Source organism: Lygodium microphyllum, chromosome 19 (assembly GCF_053477565.2).
Source record: "Lygodium microphyllum isolate KBCC chromosome 19, Lygodium_microphyllum_v1.1.10, whole genome shotgun sequence".
In the NCBI taxonomy this organism is placed as follows: domain Eukaryota; kingdom Viridiplantae; phylum Streptophyta; class Polypodiopsida; order Schizaeales; family Lygodiaceae; genus Lygodium; species Lygodium microphyllum.
The window spans coordinates 116,668,269-116,688,119 of record NC_141153.1 but is presented as its reverse complement, the minus strand read 5'-3'; the positions used below and the strand labels follow the sequence as shown (position 1 = coordinate 116,688,119).

The 19,851-nt window shown below is 42.2% G+C and overlaps 1 pseudogene; it reads left to right on the top strand.

Moving 5' to 3' along the window:
- The first annotated feature begins 16,335 nt into the window (after nt 1-16,335).
- LOC148020302 (enolase pseudogene) lies at nt 16,336-16,707 on the top strand (annotated as a pseudogene).
- The last annotated feature ends 3,144 nt before the right edge of the window (nt 16,708-19,851 follow it).

Below are 19,851 nucleotides of genomic sequence, written 5' to 3'. Positions count from 1 at the left end.
TAGTGATTGTAGCTCATTACACCTCATACACTAGACCATTGGGGAAAATATTTGAGCTCAAAATAGCCTAGATAATTAGCTTGAAAATCCCTATGATCTCAAGGAAGATTACACTGTAGAGAGGGAGAATGACTGTATGAATAGAAATAGGCACAGATCAGACAACGACCATGAATTTTTGCAATGCTAGATATATAAACCACCAATGTCAGCAATTAAAGCACCATAAATAAGATTTCGAAGCAACAAAAAAATCTCTAGAAGGAATCTTTAAAATATTTGGCTTGTATGAAGAGATATGAGAGCTCCAATGAAGGTAGATCCTAGAGTCTATGTAGACATGAAGGAAGGAATGAGCATATAGGTGAGAAATTAGCTAGACTTTAGCTGAATTGAGGTGAGAGAGGCTAGAATAGAGGTTTATTTATTTGATCCATACTCACCATGGCTCTGATACCATGTTGAAAAGCATAGATCTAAAGCATGGCTATGGAGGATGGAAGATAAAGACATTACTCATGAAGACATAGATTTAAAGAGTGACTATTACACAAATGAATTAGGTTTCAAGATAAAAGCTTGGACTCATAAACACAATCTTGTGTAAGTGGACAATGACATTTGAATGGAAGGACAAAGGTACTGTGAAATTGTATTTAATAGAAAATCAAGTACAATGCTTTAAAGTATTTTGGGTAGGTAGCACTTTCCACCACTAAGCTTATGGGATTGAGTCCCTTGTCCTAGATTTCTTGCATTTCCCTTGCCCATTTCTTCATAGAAAGAGGGTACACTAGGTGTGATTTCCTAAGCTCTCAAAAGTCCTTAGTACCTATACTCTCTCTTGGACTCTAAATGCATCAAAATTGTACTCTTTATCTAGATCTCCATTTCTTGCCATCTCTCTCTTGGATTGCCAACCATTTTGCATGGCATTGTCTAGCTATGTTGTTTTCATATCTTGCTTTTCTCACTTCATATATTTTCCTACTTATAGATTGTGCTTGAGAGGTGTTGGAATCTTTTTGTCTTCCTCGTATCATATCTCTAGTATCCTATACCATATTGGAATAATTGTGTCATAGAATTGGAATCATGAATACCACCTCCATGATTAATTGCCTTTTGAAAAGCACAACAAGCTTGCGAGTGAGATCAAGAGAGATTAGAAACACAAACTACTTCTCAATGGTGATATATTTTTGTAATGGTGACAATATTGATCACATAGTGTGTTATGCGATTTGAAGTCTATGCATCCACCATAGATTTGTAAAATTTAGCAACTCTCTTTAAATGTATTGGTATCACCATCCCTAAACCTCAACTTTTGTAAGAGATCTGCTAACCTATCCACGTGTATCCACAATTTTGCCTTTGCAATCGTCATTATTTCCCCATTGCTCCAATCTGGAACAACAAGGTGCAACTTATTCCATGCTTCATACTTCTCTAGTTGTTTCACAAGTATATTACCTTCCTCATCTCAAGGTGGAGATACAAACTTTATAGCCTCGGGTCTACCAAATAATGGTTTGCAATGGATATTTCCACTCTTTCCCTATTTTTTCTCATTCTTTTTTATTTCTACTTGGCCCTCGGAAATGCAACTTTAGAGAGGACTTGTTCTACCTTCTTGCATGTAGCATCAGCTTCGGACACATATTGCATCTTGTATGAAAAGCATACATATTCATATACTATATTCTCAATTATTCTAACCAAACAATGCAATGTGCAAAAGTGTCCTAGAACCATAATAGGACCACTCGTCCCATCGTAGTAGTCGAACCTCCCTGTCTGACTAGGGAAATCGGACCAAAGTAGAAAATGGACCACCCTGTCCAAGTCTCAAAGTTGGACCAACTGTGATAATCGGACCACTTTTCCTAGTGTAAGAATCAGACCAGCCCCTCCGATTCCCATAATCAGACCACTTCACCAAGAACTTAAAATAGAGGGTTTTTGAACCTGCCTGACAGTCCTGCCCACAATGTTCACATCTCTAACCCCCTTGGAAACCCAATTTAGCCCTTAGAAGCTAGAGACTAGACAGGATAACCAAGGATTCACCCCGAATAGCTAGACACTGAGCAAACCAAATTTAGAACTTGACTCGACTTTCGGTAACCAACCAACCACCCCTGAGGCAGAATAAAGAATGCAGCATGGACTTTCAGTACGACCTTAGATCAGCATAGAACCTTAGCTTAGAGCCATATCAGTGTAACATTCCCAAATCTAAAACACGCATACTTATATGAATCTCCTCTTAGGATGCTAAAAGGTTAGGATAATGGTAAATTTTTTTAATTAGTTATTCCTCTCTCCTCCAGCTGACTGTCGTGCTAGAGGAGAAGGGAATAGTAATGGCCACCAAGCTTCTTGCTGGATGCCATGGGACGGATGAAGGCATACCTGATGCCGTGTAGGGGAGGGAGGTACCTCTCCCTCTCCCTATAAAGCCCATGGCTATGGGAGCTTTGGAAAAGGAGGGGTCGAGACTCTGCTGTGCAGCCGTGAAGGAGAAAGAGGAGGGTCGTGAGAGGTGAAAAAGAAGCCGTCCCTTTGCTGCGTCATGTCGTTGCTGAGCAGGAGGAGAAAGGCCATTACTCCGCTGACTCGAGGAGCTGCCGTGGAGGGGAGGAGCTCACTACCGTTTGTCAGTTTGTCGTCACCTTCTCTCTCGCCACGTGGGGCTTCCACGACTTTACTAGAAGCATCAGAAGCTTCTTAGGAAGCTTGTATAGCCTCCTAAGAAGCCTGCCTTCATGTGGCCTATTTAAGCCCCTTTCATATTACACCCACCCCCCCCCCCCCCCAAATTGTCCTTGTAGGTTCCACCTAGCCTTGTTCCCGGTGGTTTTCCTCCCCTCCGCAAAAATTCTTCTCCTAAGTTCTTTTTCACCCTTTGCCCTTTTCCCAATCTGTTGAAGTCCATTTTAGCACCCTATTTCCATGGAGTCCTATACGAGGCCTTTAAAAAGCCTCGTCAAGCCCTTTTCCCCTCTTGGATTTCTTTCAATCTCCCAATTAGCTCGAGTACTAAACCCCTTTCCGTGTATACAATTTGCACTGGAGCTTCTACGAAAGGAAGGAAAAAAATTTCATAAAGGACGGTGGAATTACAAAGGGAATTTCGCAAAACTGCATCCAAGACGGAAAGGCCGCAATTCGCAATGGCTCCTAAGAAAGCACAAGGTGCAGCCACAGCAGAATCGTCTCCTAACATCCATGTGGACATTTCACCACAAGTCCAGCTTTTTTTCTTCCTAATTTTTATTTACGTCGTTATAATTCAATCGTGCATGGATGATTTTTGGAGATAGGATGCATTTTTCGTTTTAAATACTTTGACTAATTTAAAAGAGATAGCTCACGATGGAAGAATTCGGTCATTAGTATTTTCAATAAAAGGAACCAAATAAAGTGAGCATAAGATTCCTATGCATTTCTAGCCAGTAGTTTTTATGCATTGCAATGAGTTGAAATTAGATTAATGTCCATTTTTACAAAATGGAATTATGATAGTACACTTCGATTAAGCATGGAAGGAATAAACTGCATATTGCATTATTGAACATCTTTTTCGAAATGATTCTTAAAGAAAGTTACTAGCAACCGTAGGAAATTGCTAGGGCTGCATGAAGGAGATTTAACTCTAGGCAAGTGGCCTAAAAACTTAAATCAACGAAAGAGTGTGTAAGTTCAGGATACGACAACTTCATTCGGAAATGAAAGTAGAAAAAGGCTGCATGTTTTAGCTTGAATCTTGTTTGCATATTGGGGGATGATCAATTGGATTTATGCCTATGCTTTGATCTTAACCCAAAAAATTTAGGGTTTTAAATCAACTTATACGTAGACAATGAATCATGTTCAAGACCAGACAAGTTAAATTGGTTTAAACCTAAACACCTAAAACCGCGAAGTACTCGTTTAGGAAGGGTTCATTCAATGCAACATATTCCAAAGAACTAACTAGGATTGAACTAGTTGAGACGTGACCTAGTCGCTCATATTACCAAAGCTGAAACTCCTATACCCTAAAAAAACTTGCCCACATTCACGAAATGTAGGGACATTGGAATTTACTTGGGAGAAGTGATCTAGGGTTTTTCCTAAGAATCTCTCGCTAAAAAGATGGAACTTGGAACCCTAGGACTGACAATGTCAGCCTAATGTAATCAGGAACAAATTGTTTCATGACTCCATTCGATGGGTAAATAGTCCCATAGCTTGATGCGACACTTGTGCAACAAGTAGTAGAGCCGCACGATCTTGTGAATTGATCACAAGGAAATGGCCAATTCCTCAGAATGAGATTGGCAGATTCTTACGCAAGTTTATCTTGCAAAAGGATGAATAATTGTCCTGATATAGTAACTTTCTTGGGGTAAGGATATTGCTTGGAAGCAAAAGACCAATCAATAAATTGGAATAACATATGAACTTAAGGTATTGATCAAGTCGGGTTAATAGGGTACGGCCCTAACCCAGGATATAGAGGATCTTGCCAAGTCGAAATTGATCCCCGATCGAGTGCTGGATGCATTCAAAAAGAAGGATTCACTCCTTAGCAATTGGCCAAAAATAATGACCAATGGAATTGTTTGTGCTTGTAATAGTTTTAAGAGCACTGTTTTGCTTTGTCTTCTCAAAGAATTAAAGGACGAAAAGATATCTAATGCTTCAAGTTGAAGGCCTGAAGGGAGAGGCAACTTCAGTTACCCCCAACTGCCTGCCTGACCCTAACCAAGGGGGTTGTTAACCACACCGGGAAGGTGGACCAAACCCGCTGTGAGAGATCTCTCCGTTGAGCACTACTTGGAGCAAGAGGACACTTGGGTGCCAGAGGGGGCTCTAGCCATAAATTCCTCGCCTTCCGGGCCCTGCACAAGAGGCCAACGTCACTCGGGATTGGATCTCGAGGCCCGCATACTAGTCTAGAGCGGAATCTTGGATTAGTGATCCCTGTGGATTGCTGGATAGCCTTCGGGCGGATTATGGATAAGACTACGGGCTGGACTTTATGTATTTTAAAGATAAATATGATAACCTGTTGAAAAGGAACTTGTTTGACATTGTTTTTCTATGTCAAGTGCTATGATTACGTGAAGGAACCAGTGCCTAACGGGCTAATTAAGAAAGCTGATTGATATATGTCCAACTAAATGTGTTAGGTAACTAAATAACTAAAGCAACCTGAGGAAAGTGCGGTGGATATGGCCATGAGTCCGTCCTACTGATGGGTGGTCCCGGTTGGCCGGGAACTTTTCTCAATCAAGATGGACAGCAGGAAGATCGTTCAAAGAACACAAACAACACAAGCATTGACCTAGATTCTAAGTTATAAATGATTCCGATTTACGTTGTTTTAAGGGAACGGAATGGGACTATTCCTTATGGCAGAGAGGTTGAGCTTCGCATCCCTCTCATTTCCCATTCTCCTTGAACCAAGTGCAGCATGAATCCGCTTCGGACCTGGCATTTCTATGTAAAGTAGTTCGCTCGGGTTCGATGCTAGTTGCCGTTAGGAAATGATTAATAGGAAAAACCCTAATTCAGGTCGGTCTTAAGTGGGAACGGCCGGAATACTTCCGCTACGTGGAAAACGTGGAAAGTCCTAGATCGAAAACCCCGTAACATTCCATGGGAGTGCGAGATGGAGCTTTCTAGACATCCTTTCCGATGGATTGCTAAGACGTGTCTTGAAGATAACAAGTGGCATATTACAGTTGGTATCAGAGCCAACCAACGAAGAATATTTACTTACTTTCAATGCTGTCTTGTAGAATTACGAAGCATGGAACTTAGTGTTCTGAGTCATGTTTATGACTGCGATGCATTCCCCGATTATCAACAAAGGGTTGAGATGATGAACATCCTAGAGTGTATCTATAATCCATCACCTTTGTACATGGAACGAAGATGGATGGGTGCCTCAGGAATCTACTATATAGCTGCCCACCGGTTTGCATACCTTCAAACCAACCTAAAGAGGATCAAGTGGTTGGAAGACCTAAAAGTCGTGAAGCTGTTTATTTTTGTGGAGGCTCACGTAAATTCAACTTTACATATTCGAGGTTGGAGGGTTGAGCTGAACTCATATGTATATGAGGAAGTGACCCCTGTAATCCCCGCTGATAGGATTAAAGTGTTGGGGCGCCATGAGAAGAATGGGTTCCAAAGGAAAGGATACCCTGATCTTCCAATGACTTGCCGATTCCTGAAGATCCATGACCCGAAACCATACTATTATCCCGTTCCTGTAGATAAATGTAATACAAAATTATTCTCCCCAAACTAAATGTAAACAGTTGGCTTATCATCCCAAGACATGTTGTATTCCGAAAGGGCTATGCCCATATAAATACAATAAAACTTCTTTTTATCAAATGTCTGTTTGTTCACGAGAATTGATAAGAAGTTAAGTGGTTAGATTGCTTGGTTGATACCTGAAATGGAGATGAAATATAAATCATAACGATTAACGAGTAATAATGTTAAGAAACGTTTATTCAGGCACAACCCCAAGTCTAGATCCCCAGTTCACCTCCTACATCAAGTACTGTTGTAATCTAGGAGAAGAAGTTTCTTCTCAAGTTGATTAAGCCGCGCGAATTTGACGGGAGAGGCAGGTCCATCCAAGCAGATGCTGAAATTAGGATTGAATCCATGGAGGATTACTTTGAAGCAGTCGGTACTACACCTGCCAACCAGGCTATGCTCGCCAAGCTGAAGCTCACCGGCGAAGCCAGACTTTGGTGGAAACAATGGTGCAGAGAACAAGGGATCGCAGAAGGATCCATTACCTAGGAGAAGCTGAAGAAAGCCGTGCAGGGAAGATACTTACCACCTATGTATTGCACGTAGAAAATGAATGAGTTCTATGAGCTAAAACAGCTAGGACTCACTCTTGATGCATACTATTCCAAATTTGTCTCACTTCTTAAGTATGCACCACAGATGGACATGACACAGCAGGTGTCAAAATTCTGTGCTGGTTTAAATCCACCAGTGAATACCCGTCTCGAATCTATGCGCCCATCAGATCTATAGGACGCACTCATTCGAGCTGCCCCTATAATTCAGGAGGTGCAGGCTAGACCAAGAGGTAACAAAACTTGCTCTTATAATGACCCGAACAGAGGAGCATTGAGGCCTCAAATGAAGAGAGTTCAAGGTCAGAATGAGGGACAAAGAAATAAAGCAAGGACTAATAATGTCAACAACTTTGTCCCTACTCAAAGCAATGGCCGAAACCTCCGCTGTTTCCACTGCAACGAGCCCGGTCATTTCAAGAGGCAATGTCCCAAGCTTGGAGGAGGACATCGCCAAGCACCTTTCCAAGGAACTGGCTGTGGCCAGGGAGCCGCTACTCGAGGTAGAGGAAGAACCTCCTGCATTGCAATAGGCAAATGTGTGAAGAAGAAGAAGATCCGACCATGGAAGTAGAGTTTGAAAGGGCGACAGTCCATGCCGCTCTACACAAGAAAGGCCCGAATCGCCAGTTCTCGGTGATTCAAACACCGTCGGACTATCAAGGTAAAGGTTTTAAAACCTTGATTGATTTGGCAGTACACATTTCTTTATCTCACCAGCTTGTGCAAAAAGATTAGGAATAGCCATAGTAGAAGCACCTATCTTGCTTGTGGAATTAGCAAATGGTCATGAGGTTACTTGTACCAGAAAAAATGCTAAGGTGGAATTATTTCTGGGAGGAAAGGTGACTTCGGTCAAATTCAAAATCATGAATTCAGGTATCCATGAGTGTCTACTCGGAATGGATTGGCTTAAGCCTAATGACACCCACATTCATTGTGGAAAGGGCTAAATTTCCTTTCGAAACTCTGAAGGTGAATTGGTCACAACTCAAGGTGAGGCTAGAAATCCAAAAATCCAATTGGCCAAAGCATCTCGGATCATAAAGGGAGTCAAAAAGGGACTACCTGTCTACTTGATTAAGCTCAACAAGTTAGATCAGAAGCAGGAGTCTAGTGAAGGACCTTCTTAGGTAAAGGAATACGCGTTGTCGTATTGCTGCGCATTCGAGGTGTGTAAACCACCCAAAAGTTGTGCATGGGATTTGGTACTTTGTACATATTTAGTTGTTGTGATTTCATTTATTTTCTGCGTATGAGTATAGTGGCGAGCATGAAGGGTTGCTTCAGGCAGGATCAAGGAAACAAGACATTACAATTATTCAAACAAATGCACGAGGAGTATATCTCTTTGGATAGTATCACAATTGTCTGCACCTTAAAAGCTTGTGGCATGGCTGGAGCTATAAACAAGGGCTAAGGAATATATGCTGAGAATGATACGATAGGGCTATTGAAGACAAATGTGGATGTGGGCATTGCATTGATTGATATGTATGCTAAATGTGGTTGGCTGGCAGAGGCACAAGCAGTGTTTGAAATGTTTCCTAATTGAGATCTAGACACATGGAATGTCCTAATCACAGAATATGCTCAACTTTTGAAAGGCCACGTTATAATTCTATAGTGATCTTTTGCTTCATCATGTCGAATGCATGAATCATGCGATGACATAGACTTTCTGAATCAAGTATCATATCTATGTTGCGAGAATAACTACGATAACCTTTCCCATGAAGCTTGGAATGTGGTTAACTTGAAAAAGGGAATCACAAACAGGGCGGATCTCTTTAATTAGGAAAAAGAGCTACGAAGGCTAAAGAGGAGTTTTTGAAAGGATAAAGAAGGAGGGAAAAGGAGAGCCGTGCTTTGAGGGGAAAAAGGAGAAGCTTTTTGAGCTATTTTTAAAAAGGAGGCATTTTGAGCGCCAAAAGATAGGCAACTGTGGCAAAAATGGAGCAGGAGTCGACACGTAGGAAAAGGGACGAGGAGATCAGGGAGAAGGGAGAGCATTTCCATTAAAGCGCATCAAGGCAGGGAGTGGAGAATCCCTTCATGTCGAGAACTACAAGTACTAGCAAGATCTTCTGCAGTTACAGCCAGGTGCTAACTGTACTCTCTGCAGCTTGTCTGGACAAGAAATGCTAACGCCTTGTGCTTCAGACCAAGCTGCAAAAATGCATAAATGGGAAGACAGAGCATCTCTGGGGAGGCGTGTGGGGGCGCGTGTATTCTGTCTCCCGCACTGGACATAAAATTGCAGAACTGAAGAAGCTTTCGAAGAATCAAAACTAATAAGGACTTAAGCCGTCCGTCTGCAGGGACCTTGAGAGACTGCTGCAGTGATGGAGGAGCATTGTATTCATCTCAACCTATGAAAGAATGTTTGAAGCAGAGAACCGCAGAGGAAAAGTTGAAGATGTCGAATGAAAAACTGGAGAACGTTTTCTGTTGCGCCTGGTCACGCTGGTGGGATCTAAAGTTACCTCGGTTAGGCTTCAAAGGAGCGCTGTTGAAGTAATATCGTCGCTGAATGTCAATAGTCCTGTCAACCAGCGAATGCTGGTGGAACAACTGACTCCGCAATGGTATGATGCTCCTGTTTTTCTGATCAAAAGGAGATGGAGCTTTCTTTTCGTTGCCGACTGAGGAATACACGGCAATTTCCACAGATAAGGTTACGGCTGGAGTATTATGCGAAAAACGATGGAAAAAGGGGAGAATGGGGAGCTTTTGAGGACAATGAAGGTGGAGAAGAAGCTCATGACTGTCATCGATTTATTGCCAGAGTGCGCTTGCCTTAGCCTCTTCACCGACACCCTCACTCTCTCTCTCAGTTTTCTCCCATCTTTCTCTCTGTCTCTGTGTATTGCCTGTGTATTGCCCGTCATACCTGCACTTTCATGACGACCATCTCCTGCGTTAAGGCCCAACAGATCTATGACAGTCGTGGAAACCCCACTCTTGAGGCGGATGTCCATCTCTCAGACGGATCGTATCATCGAGCTGCCGTTCCAAGTGGTGCCTCAACGGGTGTATATGAAGCACTTGAACTGAGATAGGAAGGAAAAGAATATCTTGGCAAAGGAGTTTCAAAAGCTGTCAGCGATGTAAACACAATCATTGGACCAGCCTTAATTGGAAAGGATCCCACTGACCAGGAAGGGATTGACAAATTCATGGTCCAAGTACTGGATGGAACTCAAAATCAGTGGGGCTGGTGCAAGCAGAAACTCGGAGTGAATGCAATTTTAGTTGAATTACTGGCTGGTTAGCTTTGTTGACTGGCTACGGAAAATATGGGAACTTGTCACTTGGGAAGCATTGTTATAATGAGGTCATGGAACTTGATCCAATTGATGCTTTAGGGTACATGTTAATTTCCGAGTTGTATTCTGATGTTCACTTGAGGGAGATTGTGGACAGGATATAGGAGATGAGAAATTGTAAAGATGCCTTCACTGAAACAGAAAAGATAATCTTGGAGTTTGCCAAACTTCTTCATGAAGATTATTTGACATAGAATGCCTTTACCCCTATGATAGGTTCTGCCCATTTTACAAATCTGTTAGGATGATGCGAAACATCATACATTTCAACACACTTACAAAACAGGCTGTAGAAAGAAGAAGATAAAGTTTTTGAAGAATGGATGCTGTCTGTGATAAGAGGCAGAAATGCAGAATTTATGAAAATGTTTTGTACCAATGCTGAAAATTTCTGCTGAACTAGCAACTGCCAAGTTATGAAATGAACATGCTGATGTGAAGAGTGTATCCCTTCTTACTGCAACTGTCAACATACACCTGAATGTAAACAGTTTATGAAATACTTCGGATTATCCTGAACATGAATTTCTTGTAACTCATTTGACAAGCAATATAGTGAACTTTGTCATCAAAAATTTGAGTTCTTCTTGTTAGACTCTTCCATTGCTGTACCTTGAACCCCGTGTTCTGCAGCTCTTGCACGATCTCTTTGACATTTCTGGTGAACCTGACGTGAAAGTGCTGCGTCATCAGCAAGATGGGAGACTCGCAAGAAGAGATGACAGATGATAATGTTATGAAGAACCTGTTTCAGTCATTTACCATGTATATGCAGCAGCAAGTTCATGCAAAACGAGACAGTGATGCTATGGATGCCTTGAAAGCTGTCCAACAGGAGATGAAGCAGTTTAATGGCCAGCAAGTGTCAACTTACCTGCATTTGTATGAAGAAAAGATGAAGTTTTTTGGAGTTTCTCAAGATGTTTGGAGCCGCTACTTCTTGCGGATCGTGGTGCGCGCTCTTGAAGGTCGAATTGCAGAAATTCAAGAGGCACATGCAGGTTGGGCTGAATTTAAAAAGGCATTAAAAGATGAATATTTCCTGGAGGATATAGGTCTTATGAATCGCAGGAAATTTTTAGCATGGGTTTCTATGCCTAATAAGGGACTTTCTGTTACCGCTCTTCTGCGAGAGTTTGAAAGCCGTTATGATCAGTTGGATGGGACTGAACAGCAAGCTTTGGAGATGCAGAAAGTGGAGTTATTTTTGCAAGCTGCAGATGCTGATTTGCAGGAAAAGTTGGATGATCTTTTGGAAGATCAAGCTACTGATTCAGGTTTAAAGACTGAGTGGAGACATGTCATTGATGCTGTGAATGCTCTTGTCAAGAAGCAGCGCAGGAGAGTCAGATTGCATCGAAATACAGGATCAGTTCCTGAAAAATCCTTGGAGACTTCTTCTTCTACCCCTGCTACTTCTTTGCCTAAGCCTACTCCTCCTGTTATGAATCCACCAGTTCCTGCTGCTCCAGTGCCCTTATCTGTAGATGATGTTATTAAAGGCTTGGCGGATTTGACGATTGAAGCAGTCAAAGCTGAAGTTGGTAAGTTAAAGGAGCAACTTATGTCTGTACCTGCTGTAGCGCCTGCTCCAATGACTGCTTTTCCAGCTGGTCAAAGAAAAGGACGACGATGTATTTGGTGTGATAGTACAGAGCACCAACACTGCAGAGATTGTGATGCTTTTCAGGAAGCACGTAAGAAGAATGTAGTGTTCTGGGGTCAAGATGGGAAGATATGGCTGACAGAGACTGGCGCTCCTCTTGACACGAACTTTGGTAAGGGAGGTATGAAGAAGCTTGTTGATGATATGGCTGCGCGATCAGCTTATGTGAGTGTTAGAGGAGATGCTTCAGCTTTTGGAGTCCAGCTTGAGCAGAAATCTGATGGAGACTCTGCTTTATGGTCTTCTGCCTTGGAGATAGCGAGAAGAGGGAAAGTTCAAACTTCTACTATGACTTGTGTGGGCTCTAGCATCCGAGGAGAAACAGGATGGGATTCTCCTGTTGACAGGTATTCTATTTTTGCTTATATGGCTAAAACGCAGGGTTTAGATGCCATGGTTGAAGAGAAGAGAAGAAGAGATGAGGAGGGTCCTAGCTCCTCCAAAAAGACTAGAGGGGGTGACTTTGTTTCACCACCTGTTACAGCTCCACCTATGTCAAATTCTCCAACTCAAACACGTTCCGATCAACCAATGGGAGACAAGCAGAAGGAAATGAAGCAACCAAGAAAAGAGCCAGGATTCAAGCTCTTGTCAGACCTTGATATGCAAACGGATATGAGTAAGATTTTTCATGAAAGAATTTTGAATAGTGAAGTCACTTTTACTGTTGGAGAGGCTCTTGGGATTGCTAGAAGAGAAATACAGGATCAGATGCAGGATCTTTTGCCGAGGAAACGACATGCGATGGAAGGACCTGCTTTACAGGGATTGTGGCATGGAGCTCTTGGGGAAGAGCATGATGATGCAGTGATGGTTGAGAATGCTTCTGTTAATCCGCAATTGGAGAAAATAGTGCAGCCTATGCAGTATGAAGATGATGAGACCCCTATTCTCATTCCTCGTAGCCATTTTTCACGAAGTCATTGGGCTAAAGCAACCACTGAGACAGTGGTAAGGATTGGAGAGAAACAAATTCCCTTGATTGCTTTAGTTGATCATGGCTCTGAGATTAATCTATTGCTCGAGGTGTTTATGAGAGTGGCAAGTGGCCTATGGATGCAGAGCATGGCTGGCGCATGAGAGCCGCCAATAATACTTCTGGTGATATGTATGCTGCTTGTCCGAGTATCAGAATTTCTATTGGTAATGTTGAAGAGGATTATCATTGCTTTGTTCAGGATTCATGCTCTTATCCGATTATTCTTGGACAGCCTTTCATTACAGAAGCAAGAATGGAAACAAAAGTGATGGATGACGGATCAGCTTATGCGCGGATACGCAGTAAAGATGCTATGCGAGCTGTTCAGTTTATGACTGTTGGGGTAAATCATCCGAGAAATAGGGACTCCTTGCGTGAGGCACCACTACCTGCGAAGGAGTTGGATTTTCATTAGGTACCGCTGTCTTGCGAGACGCCAGTGGTACGGAGCGGAGAAAAGAGGAGATCTCGCCTCCTGGCAGTCAGTCTTTCTCCAATAACTTTGTTGGGTTTACTTCAGATAGTTCAGTAAGTTATCAGAAAATTTCAGATTTGCCTAGAGCTGCCAGGCAGTACATTGGTCGTAAGGAGAAAGAGTTGAAGAATGCAGGTATTTTGCAGGCAGAAGAGCATGTGGATGGATTGTATGAAGGGATGTCTTATGCAGATACATTGTTTGAGATGAGAGCAATGCTGAAAACTGATGTATGTAAGGGTTCAAAGATCATACTTGTGCAAACCTTGGATATGTTTCAAGAAATTTCTGGTTTTATACTACAAACAGAGTTAGAGGCTGAGAAAACTCAGCAAACTGAATTTATGGCTGATCTTGAACAGCTAGTAGAACTGCAGAGGGCTGAATCCATTCAGCCAATAGAGTTGAATGCAGAAAAATTTCTGCATACAGAGTTTCAGGATGCATCTATGCAGTCCATTGAGCCGAGGGCTGAATTCATTCAGCCAACAGAGTTGAATGCAGAAAAATTTCTGCATACAGAGTTTCAGGCTGCACCCATGCAATCCATAGAGCTAAAGGCTGAATTTTTTCAGCCAACAGAGTTGAATGCAGAAAAATTTCTGCATACAGAGTTTCAGGCTGCACCCATGCAGTCCATAGAGCTAAAGGCTGAAATTTTTCAGCCAATAGAGTTGAAAGATGCTGAAAATTTGTAGAAATTGCAGCAAAGGAGAGAGTGCTTGAATGATGCCAAGGTTGACACAAAATATAAAACAGTTGATAAGAAGGTTAAACCGGTTGCAGGCCCGCTTCCTTCTGACAGTGATGAACAGATTGAAAAAGCTATGAAGCAGCCTATGTTGAGGGATCCTGCAAATATTGGACATAAGTTTTCAGGGCTGAAATCTGTCTTTGCTGTTAATGAAGTCATCATAGTTGGGCATATGGTTGGATATTATGGCAGAAAGCCTTTTCCTGCAAAGGTGGATGCCATAAACAGGATTGCAGAGTATTGCTCGACTACTTCAGAGGTGCGGAGATTTGTGGGAGCTTGTGTATTTTACATGATTTGGATTCCTCATTTTGCTCATATTGCAGATGTTCTCTATCAGCTGTTTCGAAAGGGGCAGAAATTTCATAGGGATGATGAAGCTGATGGAGAAACAGGTTTACTAGAATCAGAAGATGGACTTGACCTGTTTGTGGACTTGAATGATCCTGGATAGTTGGCACATCCGGAGGATGCGCAGGTTTAGAGGGGGTGGATGTCGTATTGCTGCGCATTCGAGGTGTGTAAACCACCCAAAAGTTGTGCATGGGATTTGGTACTTTGTACATATTTAGTTGTTGTGATTTCATTTATTTTCTGTGTATGAGTATAGTGGCGAGCATGAAGGGTTGCTTCAGGCAGGATCAAGGAAACAAGACATTACAATTATTCAAACAAATGCACGAGGAGGATATCTCTTTGGATAGTATCACAATTGTCTGCACCTTAAAAGCTTGTGGCATGGCTGGAGCTATAAACAAGGGCTAAGGAATATATGCTGAGAATGATACGATAGGGCTATTGAAGACAAATGTGGATGTGGGCATTGCATTGATTGATATGTATGCTAAATGTGGTTGGCTGGCAGAGGCACAAGCAGTGTTTGAAATGTTTCCTAATTGAGATCTAGACACATGGAATGTCCTAATCACAGAATATGCTCAACTTTTGAAAGGCCACGTTATAATTCTATAGTGATCTTTTGCTTCATCATGTCGAATGCATGAATCATGCGATGACATAGACTTTCTGAATCAAGTATCATATCTATGTTGCGAGAATAACTACGATAACCTTTCCCATGAAGCTTGGAATGTGGTTAACTTGAAAAAGGGAATCACAAACAGGGCGGATCTCTTTAATTAGGAAAAAGAGCTACGAAGGCTAAAGAGGAGTTTTTGAAAGGCTAAAGAAGGAGGGAAAAGGAGAGCCGTGCTTTGAGGGGAAAAAGGAGAAGCTTTTTGAGCTATTTTTAAAAAGGAGGCATTTTGAGCGCCAAAAGATAGGCAACTGTGGCAAAAATGGAGCAGGAGTCGACACGCAGGAAAAGGGATGAGGAGATCAGGGAGAAGGGAGAGCATTTCCATTAAAGCGCATCAAGGCAGGGAGTGGAGAATCCCTTCATGTCGAGAACTACAAGTACTAGCAAGATCTTCTGCAGTTACAGCCAGGTGCTAACTGTACTCTCTGCAGCTTGTCTGGACAAGAAATGCTAACGCCTTGTGCTTCAGACCAAGCTGCAAAAATGCATAAATGGGAAGACAGAGCATCTCTGGGGAGGCGTGTGGGGGCGCGTGTATTCTGTCTCCCGCACTGGACATAAAATTGCAGAACTGAAGAAGCTTTCGAAGAATCAAAACTAATAAGGACTTAAGCCGTCCGTCTGCAGGGACCTTGAGAGACTGCTGCAGTGATGGAGGAGCATTGTATTCATCTCAACCTATGAAAGAATGTTTGAAGCAGAGAACCGCAGAGGAAAAGTTGAAGATGTCGAATGAAAAATTGGAGAACGTTTTCTGTTGCGCCTGGTCACGCTGGTGGGATCTAAAGTTACCTCGGTTAGGCTTCAAAGGAGCGCTGTTGAAGTAATATCGTCGCTGAATGTCAATAGTCCTGTCAACCAGCGAATTCTGGTGGAACAACTGACTCCGCAATGGTATGACGCTCCTGTTTTTCTGATCAAAAGGAGATGGAGCTTTCTTTTCGTCGCCGACTGAGGAATACACGGCAATTTCCACAGATAAGGTTACGGCTGGAGTATTATGCGAAAAACGATGGAAAAAGGGGAGAATGGGGAGCTTTTGAGGACAACGAAGGTGGAGAAGAAGCTCATGACTGTCATCGATTTATTGCCAGAGTGCGCTTGCCTTAGCCTCTTCACCGACACCCTCACTCTCTCTCTCAGTTTTCTCCCATCTTTCTCTCTGTCTCTGTGTATTGCCTGTGTATTGCCCGTCATACCTGCACTTTCATGACGACCATCTCCTGCGTTAAGGCCCAGCAGATCTATGACAGTCGTGGAAACCCCACTCTTGAGGCGGATGTCCATCTCTCAGACGGATCGTATCATCGAGCTGCCGTTCCAAGTGGTGCCTCAACGGGTGTATATGAAGCACTTGAACTGAGATAGGAAGGAAAAGAATATCTTGGCAAAGGAGTTTCAAAAGCTGTCAGCGATGTAAACACAATCATTGGACCAGCCTTAATTGGAAAGGATCCCACTGACCAGGAAGGGATTGACAAATTCATGGTCCAAGTACTGGATGGAACTCAAAATCAGTGGGGCTGGTGCAAGCAGAAGCTCGGAGTGAATGCAATTTTAGCTGAATTACTGGCTGGTTAGCTTTGTTGACTGGCTACGGAAAATATGGGAACTTGTCACTTGGGAAGCATTGTTATAATGAGGTCATGGAACTTGATCCAATTGATGCTTTAGGGTACATGTTAATTTCCGAGTTGTATTCTGATGTTCACTTGAGGGAGATTGTGGACAGGATATAGGAGATGAGAAATTGTAAAGATGCCTTCACTGAAACAGAAAAGATAATCTTGGAGTTTGCCAAACTTCTTCATGAAGATTATTTGACATAGAATGCCTTTACCCCTATGATAGGTTCTGCCCATTTTACAAATCTGTTAGGATGATGCGAAACATCATACATTTCAACACACTTACAAAACAGGCTGTAGAAAGAAGAAGATAAAGTTTTTGAAGAATGGATGCTGTCTGTGATAAGAGGCAGAAATGCAGAATTTATGAAAATGTTTTGTACCAATGCTGAAAATTTCTGCTGAACTAGCAACTGCCAAGTTATGAAATGAACATGCTGATGTGAAGAGTGTATCCCTTCTTACTGCAACTGTCAACATACACCTGAATGTAAACAGTTTATGAAATACTTCGGATTATCCTGAACATGAATTTCTTGTAACTCATTTGACAAGCAATATAGTGAACTTTGTCATCAAAAATTTGAGTTCTTCTTGTTAGACTCTTCCATTGCTGTACCTTGAACCCCGTGTTCTGCAGCTCTTGCACGATCTCTTTGACAGCGTATGTATCTCCTGAAGAATTCATAGAACTCCCGCCTCAAAGAGAAGTGGATCATGGGATTAAGCTAGTACCAAGAGCTACGCCAATTGCAAAGAGACATTATAGGATGTCTATACCGGAAGCAATTGAGCTGAAGGAACAACTCAAGCAACTGCTAGATCAGGGCTATATCCGTCCTAGCAGTTCACCATGGGGAGCTCCAGTACTATTCCAGAATAAGAAAGATGGAACACTTCGACTATGTATTGATTATAGAGGGTTGAATCAATCAACTGTCAAGAACAAGTACCCTATTCCTAGAATAGATGAGCTTCTTGATCGTCTTCAGGGTGCAAAGATCTTCTCCAAGATTGATCTCAGGTCTGGTTACTATCAGATAAGGATCAAGGAAGAAGATATCCCAAAGACGGCCTTCAACACAAGATATGGACACTTTGAGTTTCTAGTTATGTCATTCGAGCTTACGAATGAGCCTGCCATCTTCAATAGGTTAATGCATGATATTTTTAGGCCATATCTTGATGACTTCGTGCTCGTCTTCTTCGATGACACTTTAGTCTATTCTAGACAGGAAGAAGATCATGAACCCCAACTTCGAATTGTCCTTGAGACAATGAGGGCACATAAGCTGTATGCTAAAATGAAGAAGTGTGCATTCTTCAAACGTCAGATTGAATATCTGGGATTCATCGTATCAACAGAAGGAATCTCAATGGACCCAGCTAAGGTCAGAGATGTGCTAGAATGGCCAATATCAACATCTGTCAAAGAAATACGTAGTTTTCTGGGATTTAGAGGATGGTATAGGGTCTTCATAAAAAATTATGCCTTGATTGCAGCACCTCTGACGGACTTACTGAAGAAGCAAACATCCATTGCATGGTCAACTCCCGAACAAACCAGCTTTGATAGATTGAAGTAAAGTTTGGTATCAACACCTATCCTAAAACTTCCAGACCTCAGTAAGGAGTTCGAGGTAGTAACTGATGCTAGCGCACTTGCCTTAGGATGTGTGCTCATGCAGGAGGGTCACCCGGTAGCCTACTCTTCAAGGAAACTGAAGAGTCATGAGAAAAATTATGCTACCCATGATCTAGAATTGTTAGCTGTCATCCATGCTCTAAAGCTTTGGAGACACTACCTGTTGGGTAACAAGTTTACTCTAGTGACTGATCATAAGAGTCTCAAGTGGATCTTTACCCAAAACGAGCTCAACATGAGGCAACGTCGGTGAATTGAAGTGCTGGAGGAGTATGACTTTGAAATCAAGTACCGACCAGGAAAAGAGAATGTAGTTGCTGATGCACTTAGTCGCAAGGCATTCCTTAATTCTCTAATCTTGCAAAACCTCAACAGCTAGACCTCTAGCTACAAAAGTATCTATGCCAAACAATCCAATACTTGAGTTAGCTGGAGAGGAAGCATGCCATGATCCAGCCTATCAAAAGATGCTAAGGGAAATCTCTATCAAGGATCAAGATCAAAAGCTGCAAGCTAAGTATCATGAATTCTCTATCAATAGTGGACTTTTCTACTATAGAATGAGGTTATGTATACCGGCAAGCCACTCACTTAAGCATAAGATATTGTGGGAAGCTCATGATTCCCCTTTCTCCGGACATCCTGGCTATGCCAAGACTCTCAATGCAGTTAGGAAGAGCTACCATTGGGAGAGGCTTAAAGGAGACGTTCTCAAATATGTCACTGAGTGTTTGTCTTGTCAATGTATCAAAGCCGAACATGTCAAAATGCCAGGGAAGTTACAACCACTTGGCATTCTCCAAATGAAATGGAAATTCATCAGTGTGGACTTTGTTGTTGGCCTACCCTAAGTTCAGGGAGGATACAACTCCATCATGGTTGTGGTTGACATGCTGACTAAGGTTGCACACCTTATTCCAGTAAAGACAAACTATAAAGCCTCAGACATTTCAATATTGTTTATCAAGGAGACATTCAAGCTACATGGGCTACCCAGAAGAATCATTAGTGATCGTGATTCTCTCTTCACATCACACTTCTGGAGAGCCATCTTTGAAGCCATTGGGACTCAACTCTGTTTTAGCACAGCTTACCATCCCCAAACGGATGGCCAAATGGAGTGAGTCAATCAAGTCATCGAGGATATGCTAAAGGGCACACTGCTGTCATGAACCAAAAAGGTGGATTCAATACTTGCCTTTGGTAGAATTTTCCTACAATGCTTCTTACCAAGAAAGCATTCAGATGACCTCTTTTCAAGCATTGTATGGTCATGATTTTCGAAGTCCCCTAAACTTCTCAGATCCAACCTTTAGGGTTGAAGCTTCAAGGCAGATGTTGGAAGAAATGGATGACCAAATAAAGTCTATAAGACAGGGTATCCAAGCCACCAAGGATAGATAGAAGGCATACGTGGATTTTAAGCGTCAAGATAGAATCTTCGAGGAAGGA